Source organism: Xyrauchen texanus, chromosome 13 (assembly GCF_025860055.1).
Source record: "Xyrauchen texanus isolate HMW12.3.18 chromosome 13, RBS_HiC_50CHRs, whole genome shotgun sequence".
In the NCBI taxonomy this organism is placed as follows: Eukaryota; Metazoa; Chordata; class Actinopteri; order Cypriniformes; family Catostomidae; genus Xyrauchen; species Xyrauchen texanus.
The window spans coordinates 17,850,679-17,877,284 of record NC_068288.1 but is presented as its reverse complement, the minus strand read 5'-3'; the positions used below and the strand labels follow the sequence as shown (position 1 = coordinate 17,877,284).

At 47.0% G+C, this 26,606-nt stretch overlaps 1 pseudogene; it reads right to left on the bottom strand.

Annotated features, from left to right (window-relative positions):
• Positions 1-26,606, bottom strand: LOC127653726 (uncharacterized; annotated as a pseudogene).

Genomic DNA, 26,606 nt, shown 5'->3' with positions numbered 1-26,606 from the left:
TCACTTATTTCTGAGTTTACTGGCAGATTGGTACTCAGGGTTGATGAAAGTCTTTGGAGTGGGCTGGGAATCCAGATTGCTCCTTTTCATCTCCACATACTCTGGGTCTGAAGGCTGAATTGATTATGTATATTTCTTGTACTCAAATGACCTCTTTACCTGAGGAGAAAAATAAATTACCCATTTAATTTATTTTCGCATTTACCCAGTCTATGTCAAGAATCTTGCAATGTTACCAAATGACCTTGATCTATGCTTCAAATATTTATATTTTTATTAAAAAAAAATATTTAAAAGATGACTGTCTATGATGAGTGTGAAGACCATATTGGGCATTTTCAACAAGTGCATTTGGGATTCTTGTCCCTGTAGTGAGAATCACCCTAGCACCAATTGAAATGAACTGGGCCTCACAAAAGACACCAAAGAATGCATGGTTCCCCTTCTGTCACTCACTCGAAGTTGTGTCGAATGAATTGACACAAATGGTATTCCTTTGGAGCCTCGCGTACCTCTGAACTTGAGAAAAGGCCAATGTGAAATTGGCATACAGAATTTGCAATGCCCGCCCAGGGAAGCGGGCGGGCATCTGTCAGTCAGATTTTTTCTTCAGAGCCAAGCGGTTGTGCAAAAGCAAAGCTGAGTTCACCACTGTTCCACTCACCTCTACTGGCGAGAATCACTGCTGTTGGATCTACGGCGTGTTTCCAGCTGGCATTCTCTCTCTCTCTCTGTACTCTGTTTAGCCCCTGGGCGCTTCGATAACGCTTTCATCTGCCTAAAAGAGTGTTCTCCTCCTAAAAGAGTTTTATTTTCTCTAAAACAGTTTGAGTTTTCCACTCATAAAAGAGCAATACACAGTAGGTGTTGAACGTCCTTTTTAGGACACGTCTTTATCAAGATGCCCTTCCGCCCCTTTGTAGTTCCTGGATGAGGTCGATTTCTCTCCAAGACCGATGGCCACAGATGCTGCCTCGTGTGCCTGGGCAGCGATCACACTGAGGTGGCATTCGTGGATGTTTTATGCACTCACTGCGAGAAAATGACCATGGTAGTGTTGAGGTCGTGGCTCTCCTTTCTCAAGGTGAATGCCACTTCAGCCGCCCCCCGCATCGCTCCTTTTTCCCACTGGATTGAGCAAGCCAAGGAACTCTAAGACCTGCACCTGGATAGTCCCAACCCCAACGTGCTGCAGGAACTGCGCTCTGCCACCGACCTCGCTCTCAGAGCTACGAAAGTCACAGCGTAGGCACTCGGGCAGACGATGGCCATCCTCATGGTCGAGGAGCGTCACCTCTGGCTGAACATGGTCGAGATGCGCGACGTTGACAAATCACGGTTTCTCAACACCCCCGTATCCCAGCTTGGCCTCTTTGGTAACACCGTTGATGACTTTGCCCAGCAGTTCTCTGCGGTAAAGAAGCAGAAGGAGGCAATATCCCATATCATGACGCAGCCAGCATGCCCCGCGCCCCGCCTGCTCACCGAGGGCATCCCCCTGCGACCAAGCAACAGGCAGCTCTGGATCAAACTGGGCCCAGCTCTCAGCCCCAGCGTCGAGCACCTCGCAGGCGGCGTACAACCCCCATCTCCAGGACCAAGAAACCTCCTAAACGCTCCAGAGACCCTGGCATTCAGATGTTCAGATCCCTGCCGGGGGCGCGGAGGGAGGTAAGTGCTTTGAGTCTTTTCTCAGCACCCAAGCCTCAGGATGCTTTTTTGCCTCCTGACGCGCTATTACCTTCTCCCCTCCGTATGTCAAAAGAGAACGTCCTGTTAGTGCCCCTCTCACGGAGTTTGGACGCGTGGCTTTCACTGCCCAACCCGTCGTGCTGGTTGGCCAGGAACATCCGACTCGGCTAAGCAATTCAGTTCACCCGGCTCTCGCCTCATTTCAGTGGTATTCGCTCCACCTCCGTACAAGGCGAAAAGCCTGTTGCTTTACGGGCAGAGATCATGACTCTGCTTCTCAAGGACATGATAAAGCTCGTCGCTCCAGCCAATATGGAGAAGGGTTTCTACAGCCCTTACTTCATCGTAACCAAAAATGGTGGTGAGTTGCGACCAATCTTGGATCTGTGAGTTCTCAAGGCGTATCAGTACAAGGTCCTCCCCTTCGGCCTGTCCCTCTCCCCTCGCATCTTCACGAAGGTCGTAGAGGCAGCCCTTGCCCCGCTAAGGGAAGTGGGCATCCTCATACTCAATTACCTCGACGACTGGCTCATCCTGGCTGAAAGAAGGGGAACGTCATGGTTACTGTCGTAACCTCCGTTCCCCAGAGGACGAGACATTGTGTCCCTCCTGCCACAGCACTAGACCTACCACTGTAAATGGCCATGCCTTTGTCTCGGCTCCTCAGTGCAAAAACCTGACTGACAGATGCACGTTCGCTTCCCTTTATACCCATATGTCCGGGGGCGGGACATGCAAATTCTGTCTGCCAATTTCTCATTGGCCTTTTCTCAAGTTCAGAGATGCTCGAGGCTCTCAAGAGAGACCCCTAGTGTCGCTTTTTCGACACAACGTCGAGTGAGCGACAGACGGGGAACCTCATGTAGGAGGACATCTTTAGAAGCATTGCTGCATAGTCCGGTAAAAATCGATTCAACTTTTTATAATGGGAACATAATAATAAATAATTCCCTTAAAATAAATTATTAAATCATTTATAGATCTTCTACACATATATTTGGACAGCCCAATTTGTAACAACCATGCCTTTATCCCTGCTTACAAGACAAGGTTTTCTTTCAATGGAGGCAGAAGGGTTTAATTTCCATAAGAGACTTGTATATTCATAATAAATTTGGTTCATTTAATCATCTTAAATTAAAGTATGATCTTTAATCTGCAGAATTTTAGCAAATTAGAGATTATACTAGGAAGCCTTTCACAGGATTCGAAAACATACCTATACATTAAACTCTTGAAACTCTTAAGTAATTGCAGTCCAATGGAACATGGCGCAGTATCTTTCTTTTATGCTCTACTGCTACACAGATTGAGCACAAATACTGATCTTACTTAGCGAGAATGGGTAAAGGAGCTAGCTATAGATTTTATTAATGATTCATGGGAAAATTGTGTTAATTAAATTCATGAATGCTTTATTAATGCTTGGCATGCTGTGATTCAATTCAAAGTTATCCACAGGCTTCATTATTTGATGACCAAACTACCTAGGATTTACCCAAATGTATCCTCTACATATAATAAATGCAAGATTTTGGAAGGTACGTTGACTCATGCTTTTTGGTCCTGTCAAAAAAATTGGCCATTCTGGAGTTGTATATTTGAATTTCTCTCAGAAGCATATAAAACTAATTTAGCACCAGAGCCAAAAATTTTCATTTTTGGGAACACAGCAGGTATAGGAAATAAATATCAGTCATAAGCGGTTTCATTATGTATGATCTTGGCTAAGAAGCCAATTTTACAGAAATAAAAAAAGTCTGTGCCCACATTTGAAACGTGGCTCAGAGACCTTAACAACGTGTTACCTCTAGAAGAGCTGAGATATGTTATCGAATAGACCCAAGACATTTGAAAAAATATGGAACCCAATAAAATATTTAATTGGCAACCTTGATATATAATTTGAAATGCTTACTGGTCAGGGATAGATATGTGCTCCATGTGCTTCAACAAGTCTTAGATATTACTCATTAAATTCTTATGGAAATATTCTAATAACATCCGACAATTAGGTTAATGAAGATTGTTACTGCCTTTAGTTTTAGTTCTTGTTAACGTTAAATTTATAGGGAACGTGTACTTTAAAAAAAAAAAAAATATAATAATAATATATATATATATATATATATATATATATATATATATATATATATATATATATATATATATATATATATATGTAAATAGTCCAGACTTTAAAAAGACAATTTTATTTACTATAACGTTATCAGAGTAATTCAGCATGGAGAGTGTAATCAGGAAAAATAAAAGAGCATTCAAAGTGGAAGATTTGCGTGAAGCATTCTCAATGCTTAACCATGATGCAGCGTAGAGCACATATTTGCTGTTCAGTAGTAAAATAGAAAATTAGGGAGGGCCAAACCACCCAAATATATTGTTTTCTGCAGGATGCCTTTTCGGGTCCTTGGGATTCTTTCTATTCCATATGAATTGAGAAATAGAACTATCAAGTTTATAGAAAAAAGGCTTTGGAATAAAAATAGGGATACATTGAAAAATATATAAAAATTTGGGGAGCACATTCAACTTAATGCAGATAATTCTACTGGCCAAGGACAGAGGAAGAAGAGATCAATGTGAAAATCTTGTGTACGGGGCTGAGCAGAGGGGGGAAATTATGCTCAAATAATTTAGCAAAGCTTTTTGTCACATGCACATCCAAATATTTGAAGCTATGTAAAGATGCTTTGAAAGGCAGTGAAGACATGCAGTATTCTGTGGCAGCACTATTAATTCACTTTTATTCAGATTTAACTCTGTCAGCAAGGCCAGCACCGGGGGAATAGAGTTGGCTGGGTCAGAGACACACAGAAAAAGGTCATCTGCATATAAAGACAATTTATGCTCCACCCAAACAACACCTCCAAAAAACCTGTGATATCTGTTGAAATAATAGTTGATAAAAGCAGTTCCAATCGTGGTGCTAATACTTTGACTAGCAGTTTCACATCTGTGCAGAGTAAAGAATTTGGATGGTAATTAATACACTGGAGAGTGTCTTTGTCTTTTTTAGGAATAAGGGAAATAATAGCCTTACGATAGGTTTGGGGGAGGATGCCGGATTTGTATGACTCATATTTAATAAAAGAGGGGACAGTTTATCTGAGAACGTCTTAAAAAATTCTGCAAGGATGCCAGGGTTATCACTAGACCCCTTTTACTGGGGCACGTGCACCTGTACCCCAGTAGAGCTTATTGTCTAGCAATGCCCCTGAGGCAAGCCATCTGGGCCTGGGCACTTTCCAGTCTGCATCAGTTTCAGTGCAGTCTTAATTTCATATAAAGGAAAGGGTTCTGCCAATTTGGAGGCAGTATCAGAGTCAATAAGGGGAATATCAAGCTATATTCAGTCGAAATATGACAGTCGAAAAAACTGTATGTATATAAAGCGATGTAGAAGTCCCTGAACTGGTCATTAATGTTAAGGGGTTTGATTGTCGGGCCAGTAGGGGTAGAAAAATTAGTAATATGATGCAAGGAGTAGGATTGGAATAACTGGTTAAAAACAATGTACTTTTTTTATTTATTTATTTTTTATGGTCTGAAATGACCTTGGAGACGGAAAATGGTACTGAGCCACAATAGCCACACCCCACGACATACAGTACAAGGGAAAGTGGAGTGGTAAAACTGGCCTACACAGCCCTTTTAATCTTTAGGTGGTCTGCTGGCCTAAGGTGAGTTTATTGAATAAAAGCCACTTTTGTATTTTATTGTTTCAAGTGATTCAAAATTGTATTACGCTTTTCCGGTAAATTAAGCCCTTTAACATTCCAGTTGGTGAGCATAAGTGCACCACTAGGTGGTGGTGTGTTGTTCACTGAAGATATAAAATACTATTATAAACATTAACATACTCTGATGTGACCACCCCCCAGCAACCGGCAACCTTTGCTTGTAACACATGAGTACGAAAAATGAGATGAAGAAGACTGCACCCATAAATGACAAGTATAAGTGAAGAAAAAAAATGCCCACATAAATCCACCCCTAACCCCATTCCAAATGCTGACACAAAGGCCCACATCAGAAAACACTTTACCATTTTAACCAGCAAATTTCTTAACTCCTAGCCATCCCATTATTGGGCTACATAACCTCATGAACATATTTATACCAAATTTGTTGGAAACCACAGACAATTGCATAAAAAAATATTAAATAGTCAATTGACAGTGCACAAACATGGAGTATAATAGATAGGACACTAATAATAAAAAGCAGAAGCATTTTAAAGCTATATACAGAAGTCAGATAAGCTGTAGAAGTAATCAGTGTTACCGTATCATAAGAGCTACAACTACTTAGTAAAGAACACTATTTTGAGATGTTTCACAAATATTAAGAACACTTTATTAAAAAGCTAGCGTTCAGAATAAAATAAAGTGAACAATAAAGTTGTCACGATATGGGAAATCAGGAGAAGGCAGACAGAAGGTAGGATCCAAACACGGCTTTATTGAAAACCATAAATTAACAAAACACGGGAACAAAGGAAAGGTCCACAATGGGAAAACAGAGACAAAACCTTGGAAGGACACGGGGACATCAACAAGGGGAACCGGAACCACGAACGGGAGAGTAGTCACAGGGAACTCGTGCTGGAAACAGGGCGCTAACAGATACATCCATTCACCAACAACAACCGACAGAGACTGAACAAACAGACAGGGTTAAATACATAAACAAGGGAAAAAGGGGCCAATGAACAAACAGAACTCAAACAAGGTAACAAGGTGATGAACAGAATCCAATGGCAAATTAACGAGGGCAGGTGAAAACAATGAACGGAGAACACGAACGCTAACAAGAAAACTATGGAAGTACAAGGGTGACAAAAGTGCTAAACTAAGGAATTACAACAGTGACAAAAATGACAAACAAAGGGCAACAGTGAAACAAGACAAGGTAATAGAAGAAACTACAAAGGACTACAAACACTAAAACAGGAAACAGGAACTAAACTAAGCTTCAACATAAAAGCACAAAACAAAAGACAACAGTGAACATGACAAGTGTAATACTTTTACATTTGTCCATTTAAATAATGATTATGTTGAAAACAAAATCTTGGTTAACCTTAGCAGTGATTAAGCCAAAAGAGAGTGGAAATAGAGGCCTCAGAAAACTAACAAAACCGAATAAATGAGCACAAGGCACCAAAGTAAAACAAATGCCTATCAACTTGAAGCTCCGTTCCATGTCCAGAATTTCAATCTAAACTTTTCTGTGTCCAAACTCCAAACTAAGTAATTGTTAGTTCAGTAGCAGATAGCAACCATTTATTCTCACCGTTTGAAAGTGTAATGCGGCTGGCTGGGAAGAGAAGAGCAGGCTTAAATCTTTATTTGTAAAGTTTCGCCATAGCGTCTTTGAACTCGGCATGCAGCTTTAGAACGTAGGGGCTGTAATCCTCGAAGATCCGGATCCTGTGCACTTGATAACACAAATTTCCTTTTTTGAGAGACTCGCAAATGACCATATCCTTCACTTGGAAGTGATGAATTCGCAAAATGACAGGTCAAGTTCTCTGCCCCGAGGTGGGTTTGGGTGCAAGGCTGCAGTGAGCTCTGTCTTACTTAACTCAGGTGGTAAAGATAGATCTTGAGGGCCAAAAACCTCAACAAGGAGATGGGAGAAAATGGTTGTTTGACACAGACACTTGATGGATTCAGGTATGTCCCACAATACGAACATTCTGCCATCAGCTACGACCCTCAAGGTATTAGACTTTAGCCTGCAGCTACTCATTATCATTTTGGAGCCCAGAACATGTGGCCTCAAGCTGCCCGAGGCGTTGACACACCTCCATAACACCAGACTCGAGGGATCCGATGTGTTGATTGTGAACTGCAACCATGTTTTAAATATTGTCTAACTTTGTTGCCAAGCTCTCAAAAGAGGTTTTTGAAAATTCAAATTCTAAAAACTGTTAACGAACAAAAGCTGTCTGGGGAAAACTAAAAACAGTAAGGCTTGAAGAGAAGAAAGTGAAAAGAGGGAGCAGGTCACGCACACGTCTACTCACGCCATAACCGGAACTCCAAACAACTGCAATTGAAATAAAAAGTTCTGTGAACAAACATGGAGTGGAGAGTTCTTTAAGAATTTTTATGGTCCTTAGTTCAACTCTGGTCTTAGGTCAAACCTTAGGATGGGATTTTGAGATGTTGCTGAGAAACCACTCATGGACCAACGAGAAGTCCTTCCCAATGTGTTGTAAAGTCAATGGCCTTCTTTGTGAAGTATCTGGTAGTTGTACGAACAGCTTTGTCCTGCCACAATCCAATCAAAATGGAGCCACTTTTCTCTGACAGTTAGGGGCTCTGCCATAAACTGGCTCTTGGAATGTCATCCGCTCCGATTGTTCACCACATACCCAATCAGTTACTGTTATGGTTACCCTGTCTTGTTTCACTGTTGCCCTCTTGTTTTCCATCTTGTCACTTTTGCACTTCTTAGTTTTCACTTTAGTCCCTTATGTAACTCCATAGTCCTCTGTTAGCGTTCGTGTTCCCTGTCATTGTTTTCACCTGCCCTCATTAGTTTGCCGTTTGCTTCTGTTAATCACCTTATTATCTTGTTTGAGTTCTGTTAGTTCATTGGCCCCTTTTTCCCTTGTTTGTGTATTTATACCCTGTGTCTTTGTTCAGTCTTTGTCGATCGTTGTTTGATGTTAGCCTGGTGTGTGCTTCCCTCACTAGTCCCCTGTTTGTTTATATCGTGGTTAGCTTAACTAGTTTATGTTTCTTTTCCCCATCGTGGGTTGTTACTTTGTGTTTGTTTATCAAATAAAGTTCAAACTGCGTTTGGATCCGCATCTCCTCGTCTGCCTCGTTACTCAAGCATAACAGAACGATCGACCACCCATGGATCCAGCAGTCCAACCTGCGAACTACCATCTGCTCTGCAGATTTCCTGAACCTGGCGAGTGTCTCAGACTTCCCGGACTCAGCCTTGGTGGCCTTCTTTAGGGGCAATCTGAACGCGGCGCTGAGGGAGCGGTTGCCACAGGCAACGCACGGCTGGACGCTCTGCGACTTCCTGGAGGCGACCCTACTAGTTTGCGGCTCACAGCTCACCGTGGGCGTCGTGGAGGAGGACCCTACCCCTCCACCCGCTGTGGAGACACTTCAGCTGTCCGGGGGCCCCCCTGTCACACCTACCCCGGTCTGCAAGCCAGAGCCCACGCCTGCCCCGGTCTGCGAGCCAGAACCCACGCCTGCCCCGGTCTGCAAGCCAGGGCCCACGCCTGTCACAGTGAGCGAGCCAGCGGCCACGCATGTCACAGTGAGCGAGCCAGCGGCCACGTATGTCACAGTGAGCGAACCAGCGCCTACGGCCTCTACCATCAGCAAGCCTGAGTCGTCATCAACCACGGCCAGCGAGCCTGAACCCACGCTGACCAGGAACAGCATCCCAGCCTCGCCAGTCGCATCAGCCCGGAGGAAGAGGAGAAAGGGAGTGGTCTCTGTGCTCCAGCCTCCGCCTGCCGCAGCCCCATGCCCTAAACCCCCCTTGACTCTGCCCTCAGCGCCCGGCGAACCTAAGCCGGCACATACCACGGTGACCCAGCCAGAGCCTGTAGCCTCAGACGTCAGTGAGCCAGTGCCGTTAGCCTCAAACGTCAATGAGCCAGTGCCGATGGCCTCAAACGTCCCTGAGCCAGCGCCTGTAGCCTCGACCGTCCCTGAGCCAGCGCCTGTAGCCTCGACCGTCCCTGAGCCAGCGCCTGTAGCCTCGACCGTCCCTGAGCCAGCGCCTGCAGCCTCGACCGTCCCTGAGCCAGCGCCTGCAGCCTCGACCGTCCAAGAGCCAGCGCCTGTGGCCTCGACCGTCCAAGAGCCAGTGCCTAAAGCCATGACCGTCCAAGAGCCAGTGCCTAAAGCCATGACCGTCCAAGAGCCAGTGCCAGTAGCCGTGACCGTCCAAGAGCCAGTACCAGAAGCCTCGATCGTCCAAGAGCCAGAGCCTGAAGCCATGACCGTCCAAGAGCCAGTGCCAGTAGCCATGACCGTCAAAGAGCCAGTGCCAGTAACCGTGACCGTCCAAGAGCCAGCGCCAGTGGTCGAGCCCATCCTAGAGCCAGCACCTCACGAGCCTACCAGGGCTCCGCCTCCCAAGTCTCTCAAGTCTCTCGAGTCTTCCAGGGCTCCTCCTCCCGAGCTTTCCAGAGCTCCGCCATCCGAGTTTCCCGAGCTTTCCAGAGCTCCGCCATCCGAGTTTCCCGAGCTTTCCAGAGCTCCGCCATCCGAGTTTCGAGCTTTCCAGAGCTCCGCCATCCAAGTTTCCCGAGCTTTCCAGAGCTCCGCCATCCGAGTTTCCCGAGCTTTCCAGAGCCCCGCCTTCCGAGTTTCCCGAGCTTTCCAGAGCTCTGCCATCCGAGTTTCCCGAGCTTTCCAGAGCTCCGCCTTCCGAGTTTCCCGAGCCTTCCAGAGCTCCGCCGTCCGAATTTCCCGAGCTTTCCAGAGCTCCGCCCACCGAGCTTCCCACAGCTCCACCTCTCAAGCCTCTCGAGCCTTCTAGGGCTCCGCCTCCCAAGCCTCTCGAGCCTACCAGGGCTCCACCCCTCAAGCCCCTCGAGCCTTCCAGGGCTCCACCTCTCAAGTCTCTCGAGTCTTCCAGGGCTCCGCCTCTCAAGCCTCCCAAGCTTTCCAGAGCTCCGCCCTCCGATCTTACCAGGGCTCCGCCCCTCAAGCCCCTCGAGCCTTCCAGGGCTCCGCCTCTCAAGTCTCTCGAGTCTTCCAGGGCTCCGTCTCTCAAGTCTCTCGAGTCTTCCAGGGCTCCGTCTCTCAAGCCTCCCAAGCTTTCCAGAGCTCCGCCCTCTGAGCTTCCCAGAGCTCCGCCTCTCGAGCCTGCCAGGGCTCCGCCTCTCGAGCCTGCCAGGGCTCCGCCCCTCAAGCCTCTCGAGCCTGCCAGGGCTCCGCCCCTCAAGCCTCTCGAGCCTCCCAGGGCTCCGCCTCTCAAGTCTCTCGAGTCTTCCAGGGCTCTGTCTCTCAAGCCTCTCGAGCCACCCAGGGCTCCGCCTCTCGAGCCTTCCAGGGCTCCGTCCCCAGAGCCTCTTGAGTCTCCTATGGCTCCGCCCCCAGAGCCCCCTACGGCTCCGCCTCCCGATCCACTCAAGCCTTCAACGGCTCTGCCCCCAGAGTCTCTCGAGCCTCCTGCAGCTCCGCCTCTCGAGCCTCCTGCAGCTCCGCCTCTCGAGCCTCCTGCAGCTCTGCCCCCGGGGCCTCCTGCGGCTCTGCCTCCAGAGCCTCCTATGGCTCCGCCTCTCGATCCACTCAAGCCTTCGACGGCTCCGCCCTCAGAGCCTCTCGAGCCTCCTGCAGCTCCGCCTCTCGAGCCTCCTGCAGCTCTGCCCCCGGGGCCTCCTGCGGCTCCGCGGCTCGAGCCACTCAAGCCTTCGACGGCTCTGCCCTCAGAGCCTCCCGAGCCTCCTATGGCTCCGTCTCCCAAGCTTCCTCCGGCCCCGCCTCTCGAGCCACTCAAGCCTTCGACGGCTTCACCCTCAGAGCCTCCTACGTCTCTGCCCCCAGAGCCTCCAGAGTCTTCCTGGACTCCACTCCTAAAGCCTCCCACGGTGCCGCCTTCCCCGGCTCCGCCTCCTGAGCCTCCCTCAGCCCCGCCTTCTGGGCCTTCTGAGCCATCACCTCCCTCGGCTCCGCCTCAGAGGTCCTCCTTGGCTCCGCCTCACGCAGCGCCGCCGGCCTCCCCTGTGGCCACTCCATCTCCTAGGCCACCAAAACCGGCCTCTGTTCCGTGGTCACCTCCCAGGTCCCCTGAACCGGCCCTTGGCCCATGACCACCTCCCAGGCCACCAAAGCCGGCCTCTATCCTGTGGCCTCCTCCCAGGCCTCCTGACCCGGTCCCTGTCTTGTGGCCTCCTCCCAGGGCATCTGACCCTGTTCCCGTCTTGTGGCCTCCTCCCAGGGCATCTGACCCTGTTCCCGTCCTGTGGCCTCTTCCCAGGCCCCCTGATCCAGTCCCTGTCCTGTGGCTTCCCCCCAGACCTCCTGACCCAGCCCCAGTCCCGTGGCCTCTTCCCAGGCCCCCTGATCCAGTCCCTGTCCTGTGGCCTCCACCCAGGCCTCCTGACCCTGTTCCCGTCCTGAGTCCCCCCTCCTGGCCTCCTGACCCAGTCCCCGTCCAGTGGCCTCCTCCCAGGCTCCCCAAACCTGTCCTTGCCCGATGGCCCGCTCCCAGACCATCAAAACCTGTCCCTGCCCGGTCGATACCTCCCTGGCCCCCTAACCCTCATCTCCACTTGTGCCCCTGTGGACTGCCTCACCTTCATTCGTGCCTTCGTGGACTGTCTCATTTCCCCCCCGGACTTCCTATCTGCCCCTGGCACCTCCCGGACCTGCCTGTCTTGCCCTCTGTGCCCCCCGGACTTCCTGCCTGCCCAGTGTGCCCCCCTGGTCTGCCTGTCTGCCCATGTGCCCACTTGTACTGTCTGTTTGCCCCTGGTGCCCTCATGTTGTTCTTGTGGGTTTTTGTCTTTTGTTATTTGTCGTTAAGGATCGTCTGGAAGCCGATCCTTTAGGGGGGGGGGTTCTGTTATGGTTACCCTGTCTTGTTTCACTGTTGCCCTCTTGTTTTCCATCTTGTCACTTTTGCACTTCTTAGTTTTCACTTTAGTCCCTTATGTAACTCCATAGTCCTCTGTTAGAGTTCGTGTTCCCTGTCATTGTTTTCACCTGCCCTCATTAGTTTGCCGTTTGCTTCTGTTAATCACCTTATTATCTTGTTTGAGTTCTGTTCGTTCATTGGCCCCTTTTTCCCTTGTTTGTGTATTTATACCCCGTGTCTTTGTTCAGTGTTTGTCGATCGTTGTTTGATGTTAGCCTGGTGTGTGCTTCCCTCACTAGTCCCCTGTTTGTTTATATCGTGGTTAGCTTAACTAGTTTATGTTTCTTTTCCCCATCGTGGGTTGTTACTTTGTGTTTGTTTATCAAATAAAGTTCAAACTGCGTTTGGATCCGCATCTCCTCGTCTGCCTCGTTACTCAAGCATAACAGTTACAGCATGGACGTCATAAAAAGATACACAACTGAAAGCAGACATTAGACAGCATAAAGTGCAGTGCGCTGTACTAAGAGATCAAAAACATGGCAGAATGTTAATTTCCCCGATTGATACTATTTGACATAGTATTATAATAGCCAATTATACAATTTTCAGGAATTACAAATAATTTTTGTAGCATGTGCAAATCTGGTGAAACAGATTTTCTATTTTATAAATGTTCAGAGTCAGGGGATGCTACTTTAAAAAATAATGTGGTATATTGTTTTGTTACTGATAACGAAAATAAGTATATTACTTTGTATGGAAAGTAGGCTACTACATTATTAGTACACAATTCCCGTAGCCGAGCACCCCTGTCGTACAGCCGGCGTTGGCGTTCTTGAGCCTGGAGCAAATTCTCCTGTGTTAGTCGCCCCAGTGTGAGGAGTTTTGTTCTAAGAACGTACTGAATTTCATTTTTGCTATTAGAAGGTCCCTCCTCCCAAGCTTCTCGGATGACGTCGAGGACCCCGCTTGGGCGTCGCCCGTACAGCAGCTCAAACGGGGAGAACCCTGTGGAGGCTTGCGGGACCTCTCGTACTGCAAACAACAGGGGGTCCAGCCACTTATCCCAATTTACGAATCATGTTCTTGAGCATTTTATTAAATCGTTCCACTAGGCCATCGGTCTGGGGATGGTAAATGCTAGTACGAATCGACTTAATGCCCACCCGGGAGATTATCTTGAAGAGTGCCCCTGCAACACTACGTGCGGAGATGTTGCTCAGAGGCACTGCTTCCGGATATCGTGTCGTGTAATCCACTAGGACTAACACGAAGCGTTGTCCGCGTGCTGACCATTCTAATGGCCCGACGAGGTCCATCCCAATTCTTTCGAAGGGGACCTCGATCAATGGCGCTTTTGGGGTGGTCGGTGGGTTTACCAGCTGACATTCATGGCACGCCGCACACCACCTGCGGACATCACCGCCAATGCCCGGCCAATAGAAACGGGCTATTAGAAGGAGAAGTGTTTTTCGTTCCCCTAGGTGATCGGCCATAGGATTATAGTGAGCCGCCTGGAAAACCATTTCCCGGCGGCTCCGTGGAATCAACAATTGAGTCACTTCCTCCTTTGTTTGAGCGTCCTGCGTCACTCTATATAGCCAATCTTTAATCATGGCAAAATATGGGTATGAAATGCCGATGCCCGGCCGGAGCTCTTGACCATCAATTACTCTCACTTGGTCAAGAGCATGTTTAAGGGTTTCGTCCCACGACTGCTCTAGAGGGAAGTCCCCTCAGGGAATTCCCTGAGAGGAGGGGTGGCCACCTCGCCCCTTGCCTCGTCATTCAGAGCAGCCGAGGACGACCCTGGCTCCGCATCCCCTGCCAACGCATCACAGCGTAGCGCGGGTGTCCGGGGTCGCGGTTGTGGCCGACGCGGTCTCCTGGCTGAGGAGGCTCCGGATGGCGTGCTGGTCCTCTGCCTGAGCCCGCATGATTTAAAAAACGGCAATCTTGGTCCTGCCGGAGATGCCGGAGGCCTAACAACTCCATAAATATAGTCACAATAATTTATAAAAAAAAATACAAAAAAGCATCATAAAAGTATTCCAAAGTCTCCTGAAAGCAGCTTGAGGCAGCAAATTTTAAAGTCTAAGTGAGATTGGATTGGACTGTTACGCCAGACGGGAACACTGATGATTGCCATAAGACTTATAGTTGGATCTGTTCTTTATATGAAAAAATCACACACCATCAGAACATGTACAGAGTACAGTTAGCATGCATTATTTTTATAATCATACATTTTCATGGTGCTTTTCACTTTTTTTGAGCTGCAGCACAAACATTCTGAAACTCTTTGTGTGACAATCAATGAGAACTCTATGACAAACAATCAATGAGAAAATAATCAAGAAAGAAATAAAAAAATATGTAACTGATGACAGAATTTTCAAATAATTTCAGCAACATTTGGTCATGAGAGTGTGTTGCAGGTGGCTGTTGTGTTAGTGGTTTGTGTTTTGGATGATTATAACTGGCATGTCAAACCACAAAAATGCCATGCCATCTACAGAAACTTCTGCAGCACTCCCACTGTGATATTCGATTTTTGCAGTACCAGCCCTAGCATTTTCAGGGCCCTAAGCAGATTTTCAAAACGGGCAGTTACCTACAAGCACACCTATAAATTGTGCAAATAAACAATTCTATTTATTTAATACAAAACTATCAACTGTTGTTTATCAGTCCTACTTCACAATTACTAAAAAGAAAGAACACTTTTTTTAAACTAACCAAACACACATCACACAAATATATTTAAAGACTTTTTTAGCAAATTAATAAGAAATAATTAAATTCCCAAATTACTATATGGTATAGAACATTTGCTGTAAATAGTGGCATATGGTATTTGCAACCTGGTGTATAATAAAACTGTAAATAATGTAGGGGTGGGTGATATATAGAATATACTCGATTTATTGCAGCTTGTTCTGCTCACAATGTTGTAATTAACCATTTTGCGTACATCGAATACAAATTGTCAAGTAATTTTTTTAAGCCGCCGGCATGAGACTTGCTTTTTGTGTTCCGCTTCTCTCCCTCTCACAGACACAAAAAGCTCACATACATATGTCACACACCTGCAATCACCCTTCCAGGCCACTCTCCTGGACGGGTGTGTGTGATGTAAATAGGTGAGAGCCGTGAGATGTGTGTTTTTGTATCTGGAGAGAACAGGGAAAGAGCCAAAAAAACAAAGCGACAAAATGAGTGTCGAGTTCGGGAATGGTAATAGAAAATGGAGGAGGACAAAGTGGTTCAGAAAAGAATCCATCCAAAGATCCACTGAATCCATCATCTGGCAGTGGTTTGGATATCGCAAAGAAGATGTTGAACAAACAACGGTTATCTGCAAAATATGCAGCAAAACCATTGCCACAAAAGGTAGCAGTACCACAAATGTGTTTCACCATTTGAAATGCTACCCACTACAAAACGAAGAATGCCTGAAACTCTGCATGTCCACATCTCCACCAACACCAAATAAAACGCCAAAGCAACCAGCCCAGAAGCAAATGACTCTGGCTTCTTCGTTTTCCAAATCAATACTTTATGACAAAAAAAGTCCAAAATGGAACTAAATCACTGCCGAACTACACATCGCCAAAGACGATGGCCCCAGTTAGTGTAGTGGAAAAGTCAGGATTCAAAAAACTCATAAAGACACTTTATCCAAAATATGAATTGCCTGGTCGCAAATATTTTGTAGAGAAAGCTCTACCAGAGTTATACATTTCAGTCAGAGAAAGGTTGGCCCACCAACTAGCAAATTTGACCCACTTCTCCACAACTACCGATTTGTGGTCCAGCAGAACATGTGGGGCATATCTGAGTTTCACTGTACAGTACATCAATAATTGGGAGTTGAAGAGTTCGTGCCTTCAAACAAGCTTTTTCCCAAAGGTTCATACAGGCAAGATCATAGTACAAGGCTTGCAAGATGCTCTCATGTCAGGGAACTTAACAGAAGCTTGTCTAGTGCGCACCGATAATGGGACAAATAGAATCAAAGCTGTGAGCCTGAATAAGTGGACAAGACTGCAGTGTTTTTTGTGAGTTTTTGTCTCCCCAGTGGAATAATAATCATTTGTATTATCAGCAATGTTATAACAGCCTACTAGTAAACATAACATTAAGAGAGCACTTCATAATTGTTTAATCCAATTAAAAACTGTGTTTGTGTGTGTGTGTGTGTGTGTGTGTGAGTCAGTGCACATGTGTATTATGTATTTATCAAAAAAAAATATAGGCTAAATTATGAATGAAGTGGATTTAAAATCTGACTGAGATCTGTAGAAAATATATAAAAAATAAATGCCAAAATTATTTTTGGTGTTAGGCTGAGTGACTGAATTGCTGGTTCCTCTTCTGTCACTCACTCGGCGTTGTGTCAGTGAATTGACACTAGGGGTCTCACTTGAGAGCCTCAGTTGCCTCTGAGCTTTGAGAAAAGGCCAATGATCATTGGATAACAGAATTTGCATGTCCCTCTGTTTAGTCAAGTTTTTTCTTCAGAGCCGAGTGGTTGTGTGTCCAGTGAGCTGGTGTTCACGAATGTTCCACTCACCTCTACAGAGCTTTTGCTGTTGGACCTTATGGCACGTTATCAGCGGCTTTCTCTTCTCTGCACGGCTGTGCAATCTACGCCCCTGGGCACTTCGACAGCACTTCTATAAGAGTATAATTTTCTCCTCCTCTGTCACCAACCCGTCCCCTGCCGGGTATGCGGAGCAAGGTAAGTGATTTTAGTCTTTTCTCAGCGCAGGCACCCTGGGACATGACTCTGCCTCCCGACGCAACACTACCTGCTCCCAACCGCTGCGAGGCCCCACCTGGTACGTCAAACGTTATCGTCCCCTTAGTGCCCCTTGCACGGTACTTGGACGCGTGGCTTTCGCTTTCTAACCTGTCACGTTGGCTGGCCAGGACCGCACGACTTGGCTACATGATTCAGTTTGCCAGGCGCCCACCCCACTTTTGCAGCATCTGTTTCACTTCGGTACATGACGAGAAGTCGCAACACTGTTACACAAGTGCACGATAGACCTCTCCCTCCAGCCGAGATGAAGAAGAGTTTCTACAGCCCTTACTTCATCGTACCTAAGAAAGGCGGTGGGTTGCGGCCAATCTTGGACATACGAGTTCTCAAACAGGCCTTACACAGACTCCCGTTCAATATGCTCATGCAGAAACATATCCTAACATGCGTTCGGCGTCAAGATTGGTTCACAGCGATAGACCTGAAGGACGTGTACTTCCACATCTCGATCTTGCCCCAACACAGACCCTTCCTACGGTTCGTGTTTGGGGCCGGCTGTACCAGAACAAGGTCCTCCCCTTCAGCTTGTACCTGTCCCCTCGCGTCTTCACGAAGGTTGTAGAGGGAGCCCTTGCCCCACTAAGGGAAGCGGGCATCCACATACTCAATTACCTCGATGACTGGGCTGATTCTAGCACACTCTCGAGAGTCACTGTGTGAAATGTCGCAACGCGCCCGGCATCTCCTCCTCCGGAGTCAGCAGTGACTGGAGTGTCCTACCACCTGCTGTCGTAGGCACAATCAACCAAGCCAGAGCTCCCTCTACCAGGCAGCTCCATGCCCTAAAATGGCATCTGTTCGCAGCTGGTGCACTTCCTGATCAGAAGACCCGCAGATCATTTGCTCTCAGGTCATTGCTGTCATTTCTGTATATGAGGTTGGAGGGGCGGCTGTCCCCCTCCATCTTGAATGTGTTGTAGCCTCTATACACCATGATGAAGTGGACGTTAAGCCCCTGTGGGAGCATGACCTGGTCATCAGGTCCCTTAATAGTCGCCCGGAGGCTGAATCCTCCTAGGCCATGCCTGTTCTCCTCACAGGGTCTCTCTGCACCCCCTTTGGGCCCCAAGGAGAACCCCCTTCGAGCCGCTAGAATCAGTCGAGCTGTGTGCCCTCCTCTGAAGATGGCCCTCCTGATTCCCCTCTCTTACATCAAGAATGTCGGGGACCTGCAAGCGCCCTCTGCCAGCTACACTTGCCTGGAGCCTGGTCTGGCAGATGCTCACGTCACAATAAAAACCTGACTGGAAGGTTCCTATGGCCCCCATTCAGGGCCAGACAGTGAACCTGCAAGCGACTGCCCCAGGAAGAGTCAGACCCAGCCTTATCATTGTTGTGTCCAGTGCGTACTTTGCGCACCTATTTTGGACCACACACAGAGCTCTAGAGGCCGTGGCCTCTAGAAGCTAGACACCTTGTGGGTTTGAGCACGCTCTATGAGGAGCGTGGCATTCTCGTGGGCACCGGCCAACGGCGCCACTCTAGCAGACATGGGCAGAGCAGTGGGCTGGGCAACAAACAATACCTTTGTGAGATCAATAACCTCCGAGGTTTGAGTCAGCCCTGGCCCGTGTTTCTTCAGGTCCAAGCACGTAGAACTCGTTAACACGGGACAGCTGACCTGGTGTACCGCTTGAGCATAGCATCTTTCCCCTCTTCTGAGGTGAACCCGTGCGCTTTTACCCCCAGGTGAGTCCACAAAAGTGTCACTTCACCGACATAACGTCGATTGAGTGACAGAAGGGGAACTGTCATAACCCCCATTCCCTGATGGAGGGAACGAGACGTTGTGTACCTCTTGCCACAACACTGTACCACCCACTGTAACGGCCGAACATTATTCTCGGCTCCACAGAGCAAAACCTGACTGAAACAGATGCACGATTCCCTCCTTTTATACCCGTATGTCCGGGGGAGGGACATGCAAATTCAGTTCGCCAATTCTCATTGGCCTTTTCTCAAAGCTCAGAGGCAACTGAGGCTCTCAATAGAGACCCCTAGTGTCACTTCACCGACACAATGTCTCATTCCCTACAATAGGGAATGGGGGTTACGACAGTAACCTAGACGATTTCTTTACAATTATCATACAATTTTTAGTGCTTGTTTTTATTGTCAGAGAGGAGCATGAGAGACTCCAGTATTGACCGTGCTGTTGCTGTTTGCAATAAGGTTGTGAGCAGCTTCTCGTTCAGTTGGAAGAGGAGGAGAGACCTGGCCACAGCACAGAAAGAGCTAAATTTCCCTGCACACCAGCTGATCAGCGAGTCTCCTCCCAGGTGGGGAACCCAACAGAAGATGATTGCGCAGGTGCTGGAGCAAGAGCAAGCCATTTCTCAAGTCTTGGCCTCAGACAAAAAAACACGGCATCTCGTTCTGACCTGGCAAGACCTAGAAGTCCTTGAGTCAGTGCATAAGACTCTTAAACCCCTTGTGGAATTCACAGATCAGGTGAGGACTATGTCACAGTGTCCTATGTCAAGCCTGTGATTCATCTCTTCCACTCCAACATCTTGGCAGTTCAGAAGAATGACACTGCACTGACCTAGTCTATCAAAGTCTCCATCCTGGATTACCTGAGGGAGAAATGTCCTGCCCCTGCCACCCACGACCTGCTGGACATGGCATTGTTTGTGAATCCCAGGTTCAAAACAACAGTGGTACTGACTGGTTGTTACAAACACACAGGAATGTGAATGCACTTTTGTTGTTTTGAGCTCTGCTAAGGGTCTTGGTTGAGCTTGAGCTCTGTAGAACTAGGCTACAGTATGTAGGCCTACATCATGTCATTATTCATTTTCATTTAACAGCTGTTAAAAGCCTATGTGTGCAATTGCCTGGTTTGAATAAGTTAATACTATAATATAATAAAATAATACTGTTTTAACTTGGTTGTGATTTCCCCCTTTTTGCATACACATTTAAAGTTGTTCCAATAGAAACCACTAATGAATATAAACAAGAATGTTTTAAAGCAGACATATCTTGAAGGGAATACAAGAATCATCATACTGGTGTGATTGTATGCATCAAATGGTTAAATCGAGCATTTATTAAGCGCTTTAGAGGAGATTTCAAAATATCGCGATATATATTGTGTATCGTGATATAGCCTAAAGATATTGCGATATTATTTATAGGCCATATTGCCCAGCCCTAATATAATGTGTAATAAGTAGGCTATTGTGACAGAACTTAACTACATTGCTGGCAGCGGGAAGGAATGCATCTGATGTGTCACATAATTGTACCTCGTCACTGTTGTCTTCAAATGCCGATAGCGTCTTTAGAGAGAGTGGCTTCTTCGGGTCCAGGAAATGCGTTACAGTGGAAAAGGCGTATCTGCTCCCATCCACTCCCTTCTCTGCACTGCCTAACCGATCATGATGAAAATGTCACTTTATGTATACCTTTTGTGTTAATTTTTATTTAAAATAAGTTACTTTCAAATGGAGTGTATTGTATGTCTTCACTTACATAGATTAATAAGGGGGGATAAATACTGAAATACGCAAAATATGATAGAATGTTTCTAGCATTTGTTTTGCTCCAAAACAGGCGGGGTTCAAACACCATAGCAATATTAGAATATTGGCGTTTGTGTAGAGAGGTTTCAAATAGGTTGTGTATGAAGACACTCCCATATGTGTTAATAAACGCAATGTCTTCCCTTCGGCTCAGGTAACCGAGGTTACTTACGTAACCAAGATGTTTTTGCACATTTACTTCATAAGCAATAACATGCAAGAAACCAGAGCTGGCCCTGCCTAATAAGGGACATGGAGAGATAAGTATGTGAATTTGACCGTCTACAGCTTAAGATCTGAAATTTGTAAGACAGCTAATTAGTTGTGTGAGTGATCCAGGTTCGGGTCTATTTTTCTATATATTTATATAATTTCTATTTATATCACACAAATACAATTGCACGGGGGTATTCAGTGATGCCGCCGGTCGAAGAGACGCTTGCGGGCTATCTCTCGCCGGGCTCGGCATCGTCACTTAAGAAGCCCTCTCTCCCCTCAAAGCCTTGTAGGACAACCTCCACTTTAGTGGGAAGGGCTTATCAAGCAGCAGGTCAGGCTGGTGCTGCTCTGCACACTATGCTGTTTTACAGGCGTACCAGGCTGACCTCCTGGACGACCTGAGTGTGGGTTCTGCGCTTGACGAGCAAGCCTCAGACCCGCCTCGGTCCTGTCTGAAGGGAGGCTCAAAAGCAAAGCGTGGCAAGTCGTGCTCCTCCTCTCAGGGATTGGGGACAGTCTCGCCTTCCTCGCCAGCCCCCGAAGCAAGACCTCAGGACTATAATTTCTAGTAAGAGAAAACCCTGACGGTCTTGCGCCTAGATTAGGGGGTAGCTCCCCTCGGGACGGGGCGCGTGCTTCACTTCACCCCTCCCGGTACTCCCTCGAAGCCCCTCCATTCCCGCCACCTCTTGGTGTTTCGGGTTGCAGAGGCTTCCGTCAAAATTGGGTGTTTTCGCTGTTCCTGCATTTTATTCAGGACGCGAAACACTCGACAACCCCTCAACAGGAAGTGTTCAAATATAATACCCATCTCAGAGATCCTGGCAGCATGGAAACTTCTGCCAGATATATTCTTTTCTGTGGGTCTTATAAGGGCGTCAGGATTTAATTCACTCGCCACTTTTCCGTGTTTCAACGGCGTGTTCTCACTACCGTAAACCGGATTTCTTTTTTATGTAAAAAAATTAAATAAAAACTCAATCTCCTTTTTAAAGGGGCCATGGTATGTGTTCCCCTTCCAGAGAGAGAGTTGGGTTATTACACTAAATACTTCCCGTTTCCCATGGAGGGTGAGGGGTGGCGTCTGGCTTAGATCTTAAAGCTTGAACTGCCCGTGGGTGTTCAAGTCCAAGATGATGCCTGTCAAGATGGTCATGTCTAAATCCCTACAACTCGTTTGGCTGGTCACCATCAATCTTATGACACACTTCTATACTTCATTTAGAAGTTCTGCCACAACATGGATATTCCTGAGGTTCGCTTCCGGGGGTGAAGTCTTCCAGGGTCAGGTTCTTTCACTCGGCCTAGTCCTTTTTACCCGCACATTCACAATGCATGATGTAGCGCTGGCTCCTTGCGACTCCGGGGCATCTGCATTCTGACTTATGTAGACGACTGGCTGATCCTAGCGCAGTTCCAGGAACTGGCAGTTCAGCACAGGGACATCGTCTTATCTCATCTGTTTCTCTGGGGTTGAGGCTCAATGCCAAGAAAAGCGTCCTCTCTCCCACTCAGAACACTGTCTGTCGGGGCATCGTATGGAGTTCAATCACAATGCAGGCACAACTGTCTCCCGCTAGGATTGAGTCCATTCAGATCACCCTGAGCAAAGTCAGGCTAGGTCAAGGTTGCACTGTTATCAGTATCAACGATTTCCAGGTCTCAGGGCGACCGCTTCCACGGTGATCCCTCTGGACCTTCTGCTCATGAGACCGTTTTTGTTGTGGCCAAAAGCCAGGGGATTTCTTCCAAGGGCCAAAACCCCTAGGCTAAAAAGGGTTACACGCCTCAGGCTTCGTTCCCTTTCTATGTGGTTCAGACCCTGGTTTTCTGCCTTGGGTCCCACTCTAGGTGTGTCTTGTTGTCGCAGGCTGCTAACGACAGACGCCTCCCTGGCAGGCGGGGTAGCGGCCTTAAGTAGTCATCCAGCTTAAGGGGATAGGAGGGTCGTCAGCTCGGTTGTCACAGTCACTGTCTCGAGTTGATGGCTGTATTTCTGGCCCTGAAATACCTCCTCCTGAGGCTGCCATGTCTTGGTGCGGGTGGACAATACAGTGGTAGCCTCTTACATAAATCATCAAGGAGACCCACGTTCTTGACAGCTGTATTTCTGACACGTCGGATTCTCCTAAGGGCCCAGGGCAAGCTCCTGTCTCTCAGGTCAGTTATATCCCTGGATGCCCGTATATGGGAGCAGATTTACGGTCCAGACAGAAAATACCAACGGGGGAGTTAAGAACTCCACCCTAAGGTAGTATTTGCCCAGAGTTCGCCAGCAAGGGTTTTTGCCTCTTACTGATAGCACCGCGCTGGCCGAACAGGGCTTGGTTCTCGGAGCTAATCTCTTCCCTCGACGGCTCGCCTTGGGTGATTCCGAACAGGAAGGATCTTCTATCTCAGGCACAGGGCAATATTTCATCCCTGCCCCGAATTGTGGAATCTTTCATGTTTGGCCCCTAAGGGTACCAACTGAGGGACACAGGGCTCTCTCCTGAGGTTATCGAGACCTTTTTAAATGCCGGGATTTTTCCACTTGGAACAAGTTTGGGTGAGATCTTAGGGCAGAAGAGGACCTCTTCGCCTCTATGAATAGCGCAATGTTTCCTCTACTTCTCCCTGAAATCACCCAGCCCCCTTGGGTCTGGACGTTAAGACACATACATGACCCAAAATGCGTCTGTATGCGTTTCTTTCCCCGGTTTCTCTGATCCCGGGAGTCTTGGCAATGTTCACCAGCAAGGGTCTTGCCTCCTATTTATGGCGCTGCGCTGGCCGAACAGGATGTTTTTCTCGGAGTTAATTCCTCTCCTTGACGGCACGCCTTGGGCGATTCCGAACAGGGAGGACCTTCTCATCCTTGGCCTGAATTGTGAAACCTTTCATGTCTGGCCCCTAAGGGTACCAAATGAGGTTCACGGGTTTTCTCTTGAGGTTATCGAGACCATTTCAAGTGCTAGGGCTCCCTCCACTTGGAACTGATCTGGGTAGATTTTACAGGGCAGAAGAGGACGTCTTCGCCTCTGTTGATAGCGCAATGTCTCCTCTACTTCTCCTCGAGTCGCCCAGAACCCCCCCCCCCCTTGGGAGGGGCTGATCGTAGTAATGCATACATAGCACAAATGCGCCTGCATGCGTTTTCTTCTACTAAAGTTCATATTACAGAACCAGCTAACTGCCAGTTTGCTTCAGTTCTGGATTTTCTGTAGAAAGAACTGTCAGCGGGCACTTGCCTCGCCACTGCCAGGTGCTATGTGGCCACTGCGGTTTGCCACGGCTTGGTGGGCGGGGTGCCCTCAAAGAGGCATCCTCATTATTGCCCGGGCCTACGTGGCACGCGGTCAAGCTTCGCCAGTAGGTTTTAGGGCGCACTCTACCAGAGGGCTCTCCTCCTCTAAAACCTTGGCTAGAGGTCTCCCTCTGCAGCAAGTTTGTGATGCGGCAGGTTGTCCTCTCCGCACACATTCATTGGATTTTTATAGGTTGGATGTTCTGCCACTCTGGGCTCTTATGCCCTTGAGTTGACATCTCAAGCTCATGTCTGGACAAGTTTGTGATGCGGCAAGCTGGTCCTCTCCGCTCACATTCATCAGTTTTTATGACAAGTTTGTGTTGCGATAGGGTTCTCTTCGCACACATTCATCGAACTTTATGGGCTAGATGCTTTGCTACTCCGGACTCTTATGTCCTTGAGTCGACATCTCAGCCCATGCCTAAACAAGTTGGTGATGCGGCAGGTTGTCCTCTCCGCACACATTCATTGGACTCTTTTAGTTTGGATGTTCTGCACTCTGGGCTCTTATGCCCTTGAGTCGACATCTCAGCTCATGCCTGAACAAGTTTGTGATGCGGCAGGCTGGTCCTCTCCGCTCACATTCATCAGTTTTTATGACAAGTTTGTGTTGCGATAGGGTTCTCTTCGCACACATTCATCGAACTTTATGGGTTAGATGCTTTGCTACTCCGCACTCTAATGTCCTTGAGTCGACATCTCAGCCCATGCCTAAACAAGTTTGTGATGTGGCAGGCAGATCCTCTCCGCTCACATGCATCAGTTTTTATGACAAGTTTGTGTTGCGATAGGGTTCTCTTCGCACACATTCATCAAAATTTAATGGTTTAGATATTTATGCTACTCCGGGCTCTTATGCCCTTGAGTCAACATCTCAAGCTCATGTCTGAGACCTCTCGCATTTTTGTGAGTACACTGCACAACCGTAGGGGTTCGGTCAGCCCCAAGTGCGGCGGCATGGGTATTGCGTTCCCCGTAGCGCTTAGCAGCGCAGCATCATAGTGAAGCTTTTTGTAAAGGGAACGTCTCGGGTTACATGTGTAACCCTTGTTCCCTGAAAAAATTGGAACGAGATGCTGCGCTTCTTTGCCGCACTGGGACGTCCCAGGACTGCTCTTCAAAAAGAAGTATCTGACGACACCTAGTTACGTATCCATTTATAGTCTGGCCACAGGTGCATCTAATGATTACATCAGCCAAGGCTATAAATTCCAGTCAATGTTCATTGACGTGTTACACACATTATTCAGCTCGGTCACAACTAGGGTTGTTCCCCGTAGCGCTTAGCAGCGCAGCCTCTTGTTCCGCTTTTTTGAGGGAACAAGGGTTACACATGTAACCCGAGACGTTTTCATATTTGGAAATGTTTTTTTTAACTATATTTATAACAGAAATATGCTAATCATGTATGTGCTATTTTACACGTGACAAAGTGTAGTTTCTTTTTATTTGCGATTTACAAACTATTAGTATATTCTGACTGCTTTGATTAGGTGAACCAACCATCAATCTGAGTGGTTCCAAAGTATGATGTAAAATCATTCCAGAGCATTTAAACAATATCCTACAGCTATCGGTAAATAATTGTTCTGTTAATATTATGTTGTCTATTAACTTTGCTTTTGGTATGTCTCTGTAGATGTTCACATATGTTTTATCACTGTGTGTGTGTGTGTGTGTGTGTGTGTGTGTGTGTGTGTGTGTGTGTGTGCGTGTGTGTGTGTGTGCTGACCTTCAAAATCACACAGAAGAAAGTGATGAGACACAGCAGGAATATGATGACACACCCAACGAGCAATATCATCATATAATAATTCTCATTTTCTGGGCACTCTTTTTCTAGTGAGGAAGAGAGAATAAAAAAAAATAAAAAAAGATAATTATACACACCTTCAATGCATTTTATTTTAACCCAACAAGCATTCTTTGCTTTAGAAAAGAGGTTTCCCTTTCAAATGTATTTTTGTTTTTATACAGATGTTTTAGGTCAGGATTTCATTGTATCTTTTATGCTTGACAATCACAATAAAAACGTGGTGTATTCAAATAACCATAATGAACCATCATATTTTATAATAAAATGATGAACATGAAGTGTAAGACATGAACTTGCCTGTCACATATAACCAAGTTGCACAGCTATGCTTGATTTTGTCTTCCAAATTGAATTCACACCAGTACAAACCAATGTCTCTGCCAGTCAGGTTGAGGAAGGTAGCAGGTTGGGTAATGTTCCACTTAAAATCACTTTGCCCTTGGTAAGATTTTTTAGAGTAAAAGTGCCATCTTTGTAGAAGTAGAAGAGTTGCTGCTTTTCTGTTTCGTCTTGTTTGTACATGTACACCCCATCCTGAGGGCTCTTATCTGCAGCACACGGTATGGTGATCTCCTTCCCGGCAGCTTCCTTTAAAACTGTAACTGTATCTGGAGAAAGGCAACAATTCAGTTTGCTCAT